At 45.7% G+C, this 16164-nt stretch overlaps 1 long non-coding RNA gene across 1 annotated transcript; it reads left to right on the top strand.

Annotated features, from left to right (window-relative positions):
- The first annotated feature begins 1074 nt into the window (after nucleotides 1–1074).
- Nucleotides 1075–6154, top strand: LOC108349945 (uncharacterized). The gene is made up of 3 exons (XR_005500662.2): nucleotides 1075–4328; nucleotides 5004–5182; nucleotides 5584–6154. It is a non-coding gene; the product is annotated as an uncharacterized LOC108349945 (long non-coding RNA).
- Nucleotides 6155–16164: the final 10010 nt, after the last annotated feature.

Below are 16164 nucleotides of genomic sequence, written 5' to 3'. Positions count from 1 at the left end.
GTGAATGTTTTTTAGCATCTGCTTTTCTGCGTGTGTGTGTGTGTGTGTGTGTGTGTGTGTCAGACAGAGAGAGAGAGAGAGAGAGAGAGAGAGAGAGAGAGAGAGAGAGAGAGAGATACTGCTGAAACACAGAAAACATCGATTTGCCCCACGTCACATGATGGCCGGTGTTGACTGTCTACTTGACAAGCTTACAATCACTGTGGAGACAGATCTCTGGGCACGTTCTTGAGGGAGTTGAGATCGGCTTTTACTGTAGTGGGGAGATCCACTCTAACTATGGCCAGCACTATTCTGTGGCCTTGGGTCTCGGACTGAATAAAAGGAGAGAGCAGGGCAAGGGCCAGTACTCACCTCTTTCTTCGTCCCAGCTCTGGATGCTGGGCGACCAGCCCACCTCACATTCCTGCTGCCATGTGCGCTCTACCGAGAGCTGCGGCCCCTCACATCATAGGCCAGAATGAAACTTTCATCCCTAAGGGGGCTTTTGTCGTGTTTCTGATCACAGCAATGAGAAACATTAGTAATACAGTGAGAGAGCAAGTGAGACATAGAGCTAGCGGGGTTTGAACCCAGGCAATTTAGCCCCAAGTCTACTTCGCTCACACCATCCTCCTTTGCAATTTCCCGGTCAGAAGAGGGGGAGGGGTAAGCGGGATCTCCTGTGAAAGGAGTCAGTGAATAGACAACTGACCACAGGGAGGGCTTAGACTACCAAGGGAAGCTAGGAGACAGGGAAGACTGGTTGACAAAAGGCTTGAAGAGCTAGACACGCTAAGCCAGGTATGATGGCACACACTTGTCATCCTAATATGACCCTGGGACAAGGGACTGAGGTGCATATTTTACATATCAAAGCAGACCTCCAGGTTTCTCAGCATCCCTCAGTCCCTACCTTTCATACCTTGCCCCCAACCCTTAACTTTACCTTCCCCCAGAGGCTCTTCCTTTTACAATCCAGACATTCTGGGTTCTCTCTTTCTCTCTCTCTCTCTCTCTCTCTCTCTCTCTCTCTCTCTCTCTCTCTCTCTCTCCCCCCCCCCGTTCTTTCTCTTCTCTCCCTGTGCCCATGCCCTTTCTGCTCCCCTCCACTACCCACCATGATGACTCCCCAGGCCTCAGCTTCCCAATAAACGTGGATTTAATATGTTCTAATCTGGTTTGAAGAGGCTCATTTCACCATGGAAGAAATAGCCTATCCGAGAGAGGTAAAGGCAGGATGCTGGAGTTTGGAGTCAGCTCGAGCTACAGTGTGGCTTTCTCTCAGAACAAAATGCACAAACCAAACCAACCAGGAGCTTGGCCATAAAGAAAAGGATTATCAGACAACCATGAGTCTGTGAGAGCTGCTGATTTATTTCAAGGAAGACTTCATTGCCACCTATTTCATGAGAAACATGAAGGGACAGTAGACTAACACTGGAACTTGACCTTGGTGAGGCTACTCATGGGAAGGGGCGTGACCACTCACAAGAAGGGGCGTGGCTGGAAAGTAGATATATTCTTTCATCCTTTATTTCCAATCAAGACTGGAGCCATGACTCAGAGACTTCATCTGTACTGGAAAGATGAAACCACAAAGTGTAAAACTCCCTGGAAGAGGGGCTGTTGAAGAAACACTAGAGGAACCACAGCTGGGGCAGGAATAAGGACCTCCCGGTGGTGCTGTGGAATTTAACAGGTCTGCCCAGTTTCAGAGTCTCCAGCCACTTCAAAGGGGACAGAGAGAGAGAGAACTTGGACACAGCTAAGAAGTTTAACAAGAAGCTTTAGAACACTGGAGAGAAGAAACTAAATGTGCTTCTGTCTTGACCACGCTGCTGCGTGCTGTGAAACAAAATGTGGCGGCTTAATGTCCCACTCACTCTCTCCATCTTCCCGGGGCAGAGGGCCCCTTTGAAACTTGCCCAGCATGGTGAAGCGCAGGTAAGGAGAGTGAGGAGCAAAGACCGCATGTGGTAAAACGGGAACTCTTACTTCTAAACATTCAGTGTGCATACTTGGTGCCGCCTTCAAAGTTCCAACCCTCCCGATCTTTCGATAGGCCTCAGTGTACAGTTCACTAGCTTCTGACTGATTGTTCCTTCAAGAGTGGGCTCCTCCCATGTCTGTCCTAGGTTTCTATGAGCCTCCATCCTGCCTCAGCCTGGGACATTCTATAAATACTTCGAAGAAGTATTCTAGCTGGACTCTTTGCTCTTTTTGTTCTTAAAACCTAATCTTTCACACTCAGATTATCTGGAAAAGAATCCGCTATGGTTGGGCGTATCGCTTTGTCCACTGAATGGGTGTCACTCTATGGGCGATGTGGTGGGCACAATCAAGTCGTGCCTTTGTATAATCCTGTCCCCTGGATACTGGTAGAGCTTGTGACTTGCTTCTAAATTGTAAAGCAATGACAAAGGTGATGTCATCCTGCTGGTCATGTTTTGTTAATAAAGACTGCTTTAACTGGGTGGAAAGGGTTCTTTGCTGGCTTTGAAGATGCCGTGTTGTGAGAGGGCTATAGAGCAAGGAAGTGGAGATAGCTTCTTCAAGATGATGGGGACCCCAAACCAACAGCCAGCAGGAAAATGGGAACCTTGGTGCCCTAACTGTAAGGGGCAAGTTCTGAAACACTGAAGGAGTTCAGAAGCCGGAGATGGCTTCCCCTGTTCAGGCTTCTAGATGAGCATACCATCCAACTGACCCCTTTTAGCCCTCAGATACGCCGAGCTCAGGATACAGCTGAGCCATGCTCAGATGCCTCCCACTGTTGGAAACTCTGAGCTCATAGCAAGGCAAGCTTGAGAGAGGTCGAACTGTGCACGCCCGCAGTAGATAGCCAAGAAAGGCAGTAGACTAGAGACACTCTGGAGAGGCTTGGTGATAAGAAGAAATCAGAAAAGACAAGAGACTTTTCAAAGCCCTTTTTAAAGATAGGAGCACTTCACAGAATGCCCCACCCAGCCAGCGCTGTGTCAGTCATGTAGAATTCGCCTTGTATAAACACTGTGATTATGGCTTTGAGAAGATATTTGCGCCGGTCAGGTTTTAGCCAGGAAAGCAGAAATCATTATGCCACTTGAATGATGTAATGCACATGCTATCTTAAGCAGGCAGTGAGAGCAGACAGGAAGCCTTAGGACAGCCAGGCAGCCTAGAGTTTAGCACCATCTTCCTGAGTTTCATATTTTATATGGCGCTCCTGTATATGTGTGGGACCCTGAAAGGTTGCCTGGTCCTCGGTTGAGCTAAGGCCTGAAACCCCGGACACCCTGAAGGGACAGTAGGCTTTACCTGTTCCGGGACACCAGGGCAGGTCCCTAGCCGCAGCTCCCCCAGCCCCCCTATAGATTTGTGGCCACCAGTCGTGTATGGGCAGTGCCCTAAGCCCCTTCACATGTAGAGGACATGACCTGTGGTCAAAACAGATCTCCATTTTAATGAGGTAGCTAAAGGCCTGGAGGCGTAGCCAATAACCTTTCCTTCCCAGACACTCCTCCCTGCAAAAGGTATTTAATCTGAGAGTGGGGTATGGTTTTACTCATCCACTTTCCGCCATGACAATAAATGTCTTCAAACAATGGACTGCCACTTTTCATCAGGATCAGACGCCTTGACCTACTGAGCTTAGAAGGCCTCTCTGTGCTCCCATCCACAACTGCCTCCAAGCCAAGTTCAAGCTCACGGCCGGCTAGATGCAGCCTGCCGCCCTGCTCCATTTTCAGCTTTTCCACGGCATCCGGCAGCACCTGAGTGTCCGAGAGCCTGAGAACCAGAACGGCGCCAGCCTCGCCACAGACCCAGGGACCCATGAGGCAGCTCCAGCTGTTCCACTCCTCAGACCGCATTTTCCTACCTCCAAAACGGTGTCCGGCCTGATGACAGCGTGGGGTAAGCCTGGTCAACCTACAGCATCCGGCCTCCCGGATTGGCTGAGCCCTGTGGCAGAGCGGACATGCGTCCCCGCTTACCCTACATAACCCTCAATGTAGGGTTTATTTTGTTTGAGACTGGGTCTGGCTGTATTGCTCAGACAGGCTTCACGCTCAAGATTCTCTCGCTTTAGCCTCCCAGCTGCTGGGATTACAGGTATATACCACCATGGTCTGCTTTCATTAGTGAACTCATATGCCTTGTCTGTTAATTTGTCTGTTGTTGGTTATTTCGGCAGATTCGATTACTGGAACTCTGAGCTTCCCTACAGTAGTTGGGAAATAAAGCCACGGATAAGGGCCAACAAAATGACTGATGAAGAGACCTTCAAGGAATCCAGATACTGGAACTGTTATGGGAACATTGGAAAGCAGCAGTATCTTGGTGATAAGCACAGAGGCCATGCTTGTGTAAGTTTTGTTGCAGCATATTACCATAATTGTTCTATTTCATTAACATGAACAATTAGACAGCTCATAAAAACAGCTGGCTCGGGATAATAGAAATGTTCCTTAATAGGAATATAATGCTTTGCTAAATTCTGGTGCGTTTCCATCGGTAAGCACGGTCTCAGTAAAGCGAAGGGCTCACTAGATTCTTCATTAATGGTGCTTTATCCTGTGATATCAGATCTCTCTCCACATTGCTCATCCTTCGTTTCAATTAATGATAATATTTACCTCGATGTTGAAGCAACCATCTCAGAACCGTTCTAGACACCTCCTCATTTCTCCGGGTCATCTTTCATGAACATAGGAAGTATGCATATAAAAAAAAAACCCTTCTGTTTATTTTCTCTTGTTACTCATTCAGTATAAAGTTCCCTTAAAGTAGGCATTATTGAAGATCAAGAGAAAATTATCTTCATCCTCCTACCCTGTATGCTGACACGGAACTATCAAGACATATCATACATTTAAAAACTGAACTCCAGGACAATGGGCAATACTTCGGATAAAGGAGAGGATGGTGGTTAATTTTGTCAATTTGATTGGATGTAGAAGATCTAAAAGTCAACCATCTGAGCATGTGTATGAAGGAGTTTCTAGACTGGGTTAATTGAGGTGGGCGTCACTATTCCATAGGGTAGGGTCATAGACTGAATGGGGAAAAGGAAGCCAAGTACCAGAGTTCATCTCTCTGCCTGCTTCCTGACTGAGGATACCACGTGACCCGCTTACTCTTATTCCTGCCTCCCTGACCTTCTGCTACAATGGACGTCGGGCTGTGAGACAAAAAATCAACCTTTCCTTGAGTTACACTTGTAAGTAGTATGATGTCATGTCTACTCCAGTGAGTAAACAAAGCCTTAGCCACCTCTGCTCGTCCTCCTGCAAAGAGGGAGAAGAGGAGCCACTAACAAGCATCTGGTAGACCTGCATTTGATCCCAGGCCCCCACTGACCAGCTCTTGGCCTTAGGGAAATACTCTATAAAATTAGCAGTCGGTGTGTTGGGTACTCATACGATGTACATAGACGGTGTCTTAATTTGGTTTCTGTTACTGAGATAAATCCATGAGTAGAAGCATCTGGGGGAGGAAAGGGTTAATCTGGCTTATACATACCAATCCCAGTCCATTACTGGGGGGGAACTCAAGCAGGAGCAGAGGTGGTCACCGAGGCTTGTTCTTCACTTCCGCTTACCTAGTTTCCTTGTGCAACAGAGGACCACCTGCCTAGCAGCAGCACCACCCACAGTGTGCCAGGACCAGCTCCATCAAGAGGATGTCTCCACGGACATGCCCACAGGCTAATCTGATGGCGGCAGTTCCTCGGTTGCCACAGAGCAACCCAGAGCAGGTTGACAAACAAGATTAACTAGTGTTTGCCTGTGTTATTAATACACATGATTGTCTGTGTGTGTGTTACACGTGCTCACGATTAAAACACACTTGAAATGATCAAATCATCTTTTAATGTCTATTTCCCCATTAGCATTTTGTCTAAGCCCCACCCCACAGTTACCTGGCAACAGCCAGGTATGCTCTGCCCCACAGATACCTGGCAAAAGCCAGGTAAGCCTGACACTATGAAAGGGGCTGCTTGCCCCCTCCTCACTCTCTTGTCCTCTTGCTCTTGCCTTCCTGCCCCTGCTCTGTCCTCCCATTCCCTTACCCCCTCTTTTTCCACATGCTCATGACCAGTCTCTACTTCCCTCCTCTTCCTCCTCTTCCTCCCCCCCCCCCCCGTCTCCTTCTCTACTCTCTCTACCCCTACTACCCTCTTATCTCCCCTCCCCATGCCCTGAATAAACTCTCTTCTATTCTATACCGGTATGTGCCTGGTCCCTCAGGGGAAAGGGATGCCTAAGCATGGGCCCACAGAAGCACCCCCATTCTCCACACCTCACCATTCCTCCATAGAACATATTACCACCCCCTTTTATCTTTTTGTAAACACATCAGCCCCCGCCTACTCAAGTGCTTGGCTTTCTCTACTCTCTCCTGGTGCAGTAGACTGCTGTGGTTAGCACAGTATTAACCGTAATACTGACACATTGTAGGCACTTAAGTAGTTCCTGAATTGTTGGTAATAGATCCAGTTCTCCAGAGCATCTGAAAAGTGCGGGGGTAAACAAACCCTAAATAAGGACATTCTGAAAACTCTTAATCCAGTGTTAGGAACTCCAGCAGCTGGGGAATTATCAGTCCCCATTCCCTCCCTTCTGACCCGACTCCATGAAGACCAGAAACACATCAGTCTACATCCTGGTGGGAAGATCTTTTCCTCTCATGCACTAGGTTCTCCTTACGCATAGTTGAAGGTTGACTGAAGGTCAGACTCTGAGGTCAGGTGGACCTACTCAGTGTCTTTCCCAGGAATCTTGTCAGCCAAGCCTTTACCCTTAGCGCCTCAGCGGTCCAAATTCTACAGATATTTGCCGGTCACACTTGGAGTAGATTTTGTGGCCCCCAGATTTTGATAACAAAGACAGAGAGACAATGCAAATTTTATATATATCTTAATTTGCTTAATGATTTAGCCATGGAACTGCTCTCCTGAAACCAGGTTGTTATTTTACAGAGAAACATGTTTATATAGAAATGATAATTTAGGTTGGGGATTTAGCTCAGTGGTAGAGCGCTTGCCTAGGAAGCGCAAGGCCCTGGGTTCGGTCCCCAGCTCCGAAAAAAAGAACAAAAAAAAAAAATGATAATTTAAAAGTCCCTTTACATATTTGTCTGATATTCAAAAGAATTTCTTACTGAAGAATACAGCTATAATATTTGCAAAATAGAAATTAACTGCTTATTTAAGATCTTTTGTTTGAATGAATTTTATTGTTTTTACCTGATATTCAGTGATGTGTGTGACCCTGGATTATTCTTGGGAGTATATTTTTGAGTTAGTTTGAAAAGCTGTATAAAATTTGTTGACCTTTATGCTCTCTGTGCCACTGAATGGTTGACTGATCCACTCCTGTTCCTCTGATTTCTATAAACACAGTTTCTTTTTTTTTTTTTTTTTTTTTTTTTTTTTTTTTTTGGTTCTTTTTTTTCAGAGCTGGGGCCCGAACCCAGGGCCTTGCGCTTCCTAGGTAAGCGCTCTACCGCTGAGCTAAATCCCCAGCCCCTTAAACACAGTTTCTTACTTCGACTGATATGCATAAGACAAAATGGAAAAATGTTCCCTCCGAAGCAGCTTGCTTTTTCCTGAGCTGACAGGGAGCGTGTGAGTTTGTGTCATAGACCACAGAGCTTTACCCCAGAGGGCAGTGTGGGCCATGACTGGTCAGGAGCAGTCCCTGACTCACCTTCACCGGAAGCGAGAATGCCTCTTTCAGGCTTTGGCTCAAATTCCCGGACATCCTTACATTGCCAGAAAGACAGCACATGCCACACAACGTCAATACGTACATCTCAGATATTTCTTCCCAAGACCTGCAAACTGGGGGCTGCCCACTCAAGGTGGGAGGTAAATCCTGCCGTTGGGTACACCGTGTTTGACTCATGTGTTGTTTTCAAAACCAGGACTTTTTTTTTTTTTTTTTTTTTTTTTTACAAACGAATCTTGCTTCTCAGGAAAACCAAACCACGCAGCAACATAAATCCCAAGCTCTTACATGTCATTTGGGGGCAGAGACTTAGTCTCAGAGTAGCCGTTTAGATGGGGGTGAATTCTCAATCCACAAAGGTCTTCTTACCACTTCCCTCCCCTCTGCAGAACACACTCGAGCATCTGAATCAATGGCTCCTTTAAAAGGCTTCCAGAGCATCTCCTCCAGTCTTAAAGACTGCTGCCATTCTGCAAAACTCGGGCTTTAGCCGAGCTCGCGATACACGCGGTGAAAGCTAGCCTGCAGTCAACCGTCATGAGGTTTAGGTTACTGTTGGCATTTTTGTCTTTGAATTTTTCCTGGGTCCTTTTCGACCTTCAGGCAAAGAGGGATGGATGAGGCTCTGTTGTATTAAAGACATAGAGGCCTCGATAGAGGTCATAACAAAAGGAAGTGACACAGCCCTCCTCAGAGAGCCATCGTCATTGGCAGGTGGGGTCCTCCTCCTCCCCTCCCCTTCTTTTCCCTTCCGGTTCCTGTTCTGTCCTTTCCTTTCCCTGCCCACCCCATGTATGGCCTCCTACATTTGAACTTGACAAATGACACTTTCTTTTTCTGAAGTAAAGAACGAGAACCGTTCTTTACTCCATATACTCCCATATACTCCCATATCCAGAAACAAATCTCTCCTCAAATAACTCCTTTCGTTTTTTTTAATTATTATTTATTTAATGTATATGAGTGCACAGTAGCTGTCTTCAGACACACCAGAAGAGGGCACCAGATCCCATTACAGATGGTTGTGAGCCACCATGTGGTTGCTGGGAATTGAACTCAGGACCTCTAGAAGAGCAGTCAGTGAGTGCTCTTAACTGCTGAGCCATCTCTCCAATCCCTTTGTTCTTCTAAATTTGGATAATGCCCACATTTATGATAAGCCTGTGTTATCCAGGCACCATGGTGGTGCAGATCTATAACAACACAGAGGGAAAGGCAGTAGGATTATGAATTCAAGGCTAGCCTGAGCTACATAGTAAGATCCTATAATGGGTGGGAGGGATACCCTTAGATAGCATCAGGGTGAAGACTGGACACTGATAAGACTCAGCTTGATTAGAGAATTGGGCTTTCAGCTCTAATCCCTAGACTCTGGGAGGACCTTGGGTCTCTAGAAAAAAAAATATCCATGGCCCCTCTAGTAGGGAGGTGTGGATGCTGTAATTTACAGCTGGCCAGGAGTATAGACTGGGCTCTGATACAGCTAAGCAAGCACAGAGCCTGGGCTTCGACCTGTATGACCACAGCAAACAAATATACTAACAAAATATAGGACACAGCATGAGGTCTGTAGGGGTCTGCCCTAAGATAGAGCTTTTGAGGTGAGGGATCTAATGATCCCTCCAGGTCAACAATGTTCACACAAAATTAAATTAGGGGCACATGTGCCTGGTGTCTGCTTGTGCATGATTAATTACTTGCTTAGTCGTTGGAAGGAAGCTCCACATCTCTCTTGAGGCCCCAGTTGTCTTTGGTTTTTGGTCACCTCCCAGCTGTGGAAAGGGAAAGGAGCAATTTCAGGATGTCTCTGTCCCGGGTGTGCTATTCACTCTTGTATGTTCACTGACAATTTCCTACCCTCCTGTCTTCCATTGCCAGTTATGAACTGGTGACTTCTAACTCAAGGTCTCCGTATCTTGTGGGTTCCTTTTTGGGGGGAACTGCCTAGTAAGTATTTCCCCCTGGACCCTCCAGGCACTTCAAACTCTCTCCCAAACTCTGTCCACTTACCTTAGCCCGGTGATTCTAAGTCTGTCAGGACACAGGCCATTCCTGTCACAGTTGCTTCTAGCATCACAAGACACACAGTAGGCACTCAAATCCTGCTGCGATAAGTGAGAGAGACAGAATGGGGAGTTTGTAATGTCTGTTAACCTTCGGAGAATAAAAGTCATTCGAATCTCTTTCCCCTGTCCCTCGGTAGCCTACAGCAATCAAATCAGACCCCTGTCACTTCAGAAAACCTTTCCCCAGCTACACCCCTCCTTTTGGCCAAGTCTCAGAATTTCCTGCATCCACAGCATATGGTTGCTACACCAGCTTCACTTAAGAGCGGCCTGAGGGATGAAGCAGACACCATATTCTTATCCTGGTGATTCCTTGTGTGATAGAAAGCAGGAATGATGACCTCGGAGAGGTGTCTGGAAGATGTTTGGGCATAAGTGTGGAGCTCAGAAGAGGACTGTGGCAGAGACAGAGGCGAGGTGCTCATGGTGATGCCGTGGGATGACTGTTCTTTGCCCCTGGTGATAGACAATACCCTTGGGAGTACGACACTGAGGACAAGTGGAGACTGTGAATCTCTAGAAGGAAGAAACCCCAGATACAGAGGCAAGCTAATAACCTCTATGGACAAATGCTGGTTTAGTATGGCTACATCTTCTAATGCTACCTTAGCTTAGGAAGTTTGGGACTGTGCTTTGGAATGAAAGACCTCCCACACAAATGCCTATCAACATATGCTTGGGTTACTGCTGATTAAAATGGTCGTAGATCGGAAATGCTGTAAAGCTGGAAGTGTGTTTAGTATGCTTACCCTATGCAACACCATAGCTTAGCAGCTCAGCCCACCTTAGAGTACAGGCCGGGGCATTTCCCCCTTGTGAGCACAGGGCTGACAGAATACCATGACTCCTGCTGTTGCAACGTCACAGGCAAATCAGGAAAGAGCAATGTTCAAAATGCAAAGGACGGTTTCTACTGGATGCATGTTTCATTGCACATCAGCAAGTGTAACTTGGACAGACATGGTGGTACAGGCCTGGGACCCTGGAACATACCTGGAACCTCAGAATGAACCTGCAACTTCAGAACATGCCTGTAACCCCAGCACGTGGGAAGTAGAGGTGGGAGGGTCAGGAATTTGAGGTTGTTCTGGATTACGTGAGACCCTTTCTTAAACAAACAAATAAACATAAAGAGAAAAGAGTCAACAACAACAAGAACAACAACAAGAACACAGAGAGAGAGACAAAATCTCTGGACCAGACAACATATCTGGATCAAATATGTTGCTCAAACCAAATACTCAGTCGGATTCAGGTCTTGGTTTAACAATTTGTGACTTCCCCTTGGAAGTCATATTCCTCCCGAGAGTGTAGAAATGTGAATGTGTTAACAGTGGAAAGAAAACTGGAAGCCACAATTCGGCTAAAGGGAAATTAGGGAAATACATCCAAAAGAACGCAGCCGTCAGCCAGCCCGAGTGGAGCACGTCTGAGGAAACAGAGCCTTTATACAGGGAGCAGGCAGGTAGTGAATATTAAATTTGGGTCCTTGATTGGATTTTGGAGCTGAGCTGTGTATGAAGAGGGTCCAGGTATGAGAATGAATCTCTCCAACAGTGGTGGATAGATCTTCAGAGAACTTTATGTTCTCCTGTAAATACTGTAACTCCTACAAAGGAAATGAACGCAAGAGCAGCCAAGGAACGGAAAATCCATCCAGGTGAACCCTCTGGCTTCGCCTTAGGAATAACTTGTTAATCCAAGAAGCTGGTTTTAATAAAAAGCTGGGCTGTGGCACAACTAGTACTACTAGTAATATGCAGTTATTATTTTATTAAATCCCGATATGATTTAAGGCAGGAGATTTAAAAGGTTTCTTAAAGTTCTATTTTATGTATATAGGTGTTTTGCCTACGGGTATGTCTGGGCCTCACTTGTGTGCCTGGTGTCCAGAGAGGTCACAGCATAGCAGATTCCATAGAATTGAAGTTACAGACAGCTGAGGGCTGCCATGTGAGTGCTGGAAATCAACCTGGGTCCTCTAGAAGAGTAGCCAGTGTTATTCCCTCCTGAGGCATCTCTCCAGTCCCTGAGGTAGATTCTTTGTTGTTGTTGTTGTTTGAGGCAGGGTGTCTGTGTAGTCCTGGTTGTCCTGGAACTGGCTACGTAGACCAGGCCTGCCTGGAACCCACAGAGCTCTGGTTGCTTCTGCTTCCCGAGTGCTAGGATTAAAGGCAGGTACTCTCATAACTGACTCTGATGTGGATTTTTATTATTTCTATTTTCGAGGAGTAAGAGTGGAAGAACTATGTCCACTTATTTATCCATCTGATGAGCATTTAATCTAGAATGCAGGGCATCGTGGTGAAGAAAGATGACTTTTAAAAAATTCGTCCCAGTAAAATTCGAATTCCAGGTGTCACCAAGTAGACCCAGGGACAGTCAGTGGCCTTCCTTTCACCTTCTAGTGGACCTCTGACACAGTTTCTAGTAGGCGGCCAGCCCTTTTAATAATAACAATAATTTTGAGGAACCAGCAAAATACAGACCCATGACTCAGGGAATGGAAGTTCTCAAGACAGCTGAGTAGCTCCCAGGCCACTCACCAGCCACATGCCTTAGCCAAACACCCAGTCTGTGGTTGACAGCAGTGACAGCTATGTGCCTGGAGGAGCGGCTGCGAAAACAGCAGGGACTAACACAATGCAGGTGAAAGTGCTTATAAAATCACTTGTGTAATGCCTGACATATTATAGTCCTGGTTTCAGGTAATTATGTAAATATAGTGTTATTTAAAAATAATGACCCTTTCGGTCAACTCCGTGACATTTCCAGCGATCTCAGAAAGGCTGTAGTCCTGTTCTGGATGGGTGAGTCAGCGTTTTAGTTTGTTGACTTGAGGAGAAGTATTGTTCAGCTGCCCTTAGAAACATTTAGTTTCAGCCAGAAGCAGCAGGGCCCAAACCAGTGGACCCAGACACAGTGAGAGTCACTTCTCAGAGCTGACATCACTTGGGGAGGAAATAAGTAGGCATTTTCTCATTCCTTCATTAAACAAATATTTACTGGTTGCCCGCTCTGTTTTGTTCATTGCTGTGCCCTTGGTGTCCAGAATAATACCGCTGCCCCGAAGCACTTTGGATTCTAATAGCTGGAGGTCATTAATACAGAGAGATGTGTTTGTGTTAGGTAGTGAGTGCTCCAAGGAAAAGGGAGATGGGGCTATGGGTGCGGGGATGGGGGGGAGGGAGATGATTAAGGCCAGCTGTCTCAACAAACAAACCCTCCCCTCCCCCACGAGCTTTCCATCTCACTTTTTGAGTCTTTGAAGAAGCAGCGAAAGAAGGAGGCAAAGGTGGTGGGGACCAAGTCAAAGAACAGCAGAGGCAAAATCGTGGTCGTTCCCAGGAAGAGTAAAGAAACCAGCATATTCTCTCTCTCTCTCTCTCTCTCTCTCTCTCTCTCTCTCTCTCTCTCTCTCTTCCCCCTCCCTCCCTTCCCCCTCCCTCTCTCCCTCTCTCCCTCTCTCCCTCTCTCTCTCTCTCTCTCTCTCTCTCTCTCTCTCTCTCTCTCCCCCCCTCCCCCCCAACTCTGTGGAAGAGGCAGTCAAGAGCCATGCACTTAGGCCTCCCCAGCCATGGGAGAAAGTGAGAAAATACAGGTGTTAGGGCCATCTAGTGTCCCTTAAAGAACTGTAAATATAAAAACAAGGCGAAATGGGAAGTAGTTGACAGTGACGCTGACCGTGTGAACTAAATTATGAATATGTTCCATTTTCTAGAGCAGCAGTTCTCAACTACGTATCAGACATTTACATTGCAATTTGAACGGAAGCAGAATTACAGTTAGGAGGTAGCGACGAAATAGTTGAGGCATCCCAGCATGAGGAACTGTACTAAATGGTCACAGCATTAGGAAGGTTGAGGGCCACTGCTCTAGAGAAAAGCTTCCCAACCTTTCCCCACTCGTGATATTTTTATCCCAAGAACAAATTATACAACCTTAGGCACATAGCTATGTAAAATCATTATAAAAATTAAAACATTTATTGATCATAAATCAATTATTTTAAACAATTTTTATATGCTTATGATTTTACCATTCAGTAAAGATAAAATTGCATACTGATAAGTGTGCCTGTTTGTTTTAGTGTAAGAATTACATCTTGGATGAATGTTTGATACTGAAGGGCATAGAATCTTCAGTGGTTTTCAGCGTTGATTGGCATTTGTTTTTATAATCTTCAGTTCTTGAGAACTATATATTTCTCATAAATATGTAGTACAAAAAATGGCAGAAGTATATCAAAGGTCATTTCAGAAATTACTAGCAAACTCTATCTTATTCCAAGCCAAAGTTCACTTTTTTTCACTTGTTTTGTTTCAGACAGGATTTCTCTGTGTAGCCCTTGCTGTCCTGGAACTCATTCTGTAGACCAGACTGGCTTCCAACTCAGGGACCCACCTGTTCCACCTCCCAAGTGCTGGGATTAAAGGCATGCACCACTATGCCTGACTCCAAAATTTACTTAATAAGTTTTTACAAACTTAAGAAAGCAACTCAAACAGCTGCGTGGTCAAACACTCCGGACACAGTCAGAAGATGATTTCATACATAGGTGTCGAGGGAGGACAGCAATGGCATTGCACGTCTGACGGCATGCATCCTGCAAAGTGTGCTTATTGTGTGTTTGAAACCAAGGCTGTAGGGACATTGGTCACGGGACATGACTGAACATTGCCAGAAGCACCTCAGGCTCTCTATGTATTTGATTCTGAATTAAATATTTCTTTTTGCTGCCTGTTCAGGAAAATTTTACTGTTGCTAATCATGATCTTCCCATTCAGTTATGTGGCCTCTATATGGGCTTGTAACCCACCATTTAAGCTGCGTTCTAGACAAATCTTTTATAAATGCATTGATGTATTTACTTCTGTAGGTGAACAATTGCAGGTTATCTTTTTCTTTTTTAAAGATTTATTTATTTATTATATACATGAGTACACTGTTTTCAGACACACCAGAAGAGGGCATCAGATCCCATTACAGATGGCTGTGAGCCACCATGTGGTCTCTGGGAAATGAACTCAGGACCTCTGGAAGAGCAGTCAGTTCTCTCAACGGCTGAGCCATCTCTCCAGTCCCGCTTGCAAGTTATTAATGTTTAAACATGTTTCCTCCATATTCATGACCCTCTTGGGGTAGAGTATTTCTTACCATTCTGACCACAGGGCCAAGCATCATGGCAGACTGGTTTCCTCCCTCCCCAAACCTGAAGAACATAAGTCTGAAACCTTTCCCTCACAAGCTGAGTACTCACAGATCTACGTTCACTCAGGGTAGACAACATGCGCACTCGGGGTATTAATAAACCCAATACCAGGGTTGGGGATTTAGCTCAGTGGTAGAGCGCTTGCCTAGGAAGCGCAAGGCCCTGGGTTCGGTCCCCAGCTCTGAAAAAAAGAACCAAAAAATAAAATAAAATAAACCCAATACCCTGGAGGGCCTTGGCTGTTGCCTCTGCAGTAGCTTAACCCCTCTGAATGACCTTCATGTAAACTCCCGGAATTATTATACCTGAGATAAGCCTGAAGCTACGGTAACTAACTCTGGAATTTAAAGTTTATTATCAACTGAATAGTGGAGTGAATCCACTCTGTTTTATCTGGAATATCCTAGATGGATATCTCATGAATCGCTACATAATTTAAGCTGTTTAGTTAGTGTTCACTTAGGTTTCTGACCGTGACTAGGGATGAAGTGGAATCCCACTGATTGGTCTGCACGAGAACCGTCATATTCGGAATTCTGAGCTGAAAGGGCTGCACTTGAGAAGCAGCTCATGAGTTAAGGTTTTGCGTTAGGATGCAGTGTGGTGTACCTTGGTTAGTGGCTTTGAACAGGATGCTTTGATAACCACAGTGCTTAGGATAGTGCAATGAAATATTCTTCTGGTCTGATTGCCAGATTGTCATAGAAGGGGTCAGAGAGCAGGATGAAATTGATGACACGTGACCATAGAACTGCAGTTAGAGGTATCTTCAAAGGATTAGGCTAGACTCAGTAAGGAGAGCACGGGAAAACAAGCATTGGGCAAATTACATATTGAAGGAAAATATACGGAAACAAGGCAAGCCCAGGATGCTGGTGTTGGTTAAACTCTCAGTTTTGATCTACTTAACACAAATTTATTGAAATAGTGAGGCCTCCTCAATGACCGAGGAGAAGTGTAAAGTTGTGAGCATGGGGGCTGTCCCTGTGGTGTACCACACCTATAACTGCAGTTCTAAGGACCCTTGTTTCTCTTTAGGAGAGAGGCCAGAGATTGTGTCTCCCCAAGTAACAGCAATGGCAAACAACTGAACGGTGCTTACTCAGTACAGTAGCGTTTTACTTCCTTCGCCTGTAAGATAAGAATGACATTATCACAGAATCCACAAACTTTGGGATGGAAGGACAGTGCA

The sequence above is a fragment of the Rattus norvegicus genome, chromosome 2 (assembly GCF_036323735.1).
Source record: "Rattus norvegicus strain BN/NHsdMcwi chromosome 2, GRCr8, whole genome shotgun sequence".
In the NCBI taxonomy this organism is placed as follows: Eukaryota; Metazoa; Chordata; class Mammalia; order Rodentia; family Muridae; genus Rattus; species Rattus norvegicus.
Note: the sequence above shows the minus strand (reverse complement) of the source record. Positions and strands in the feature narration are given on the sequence as shown.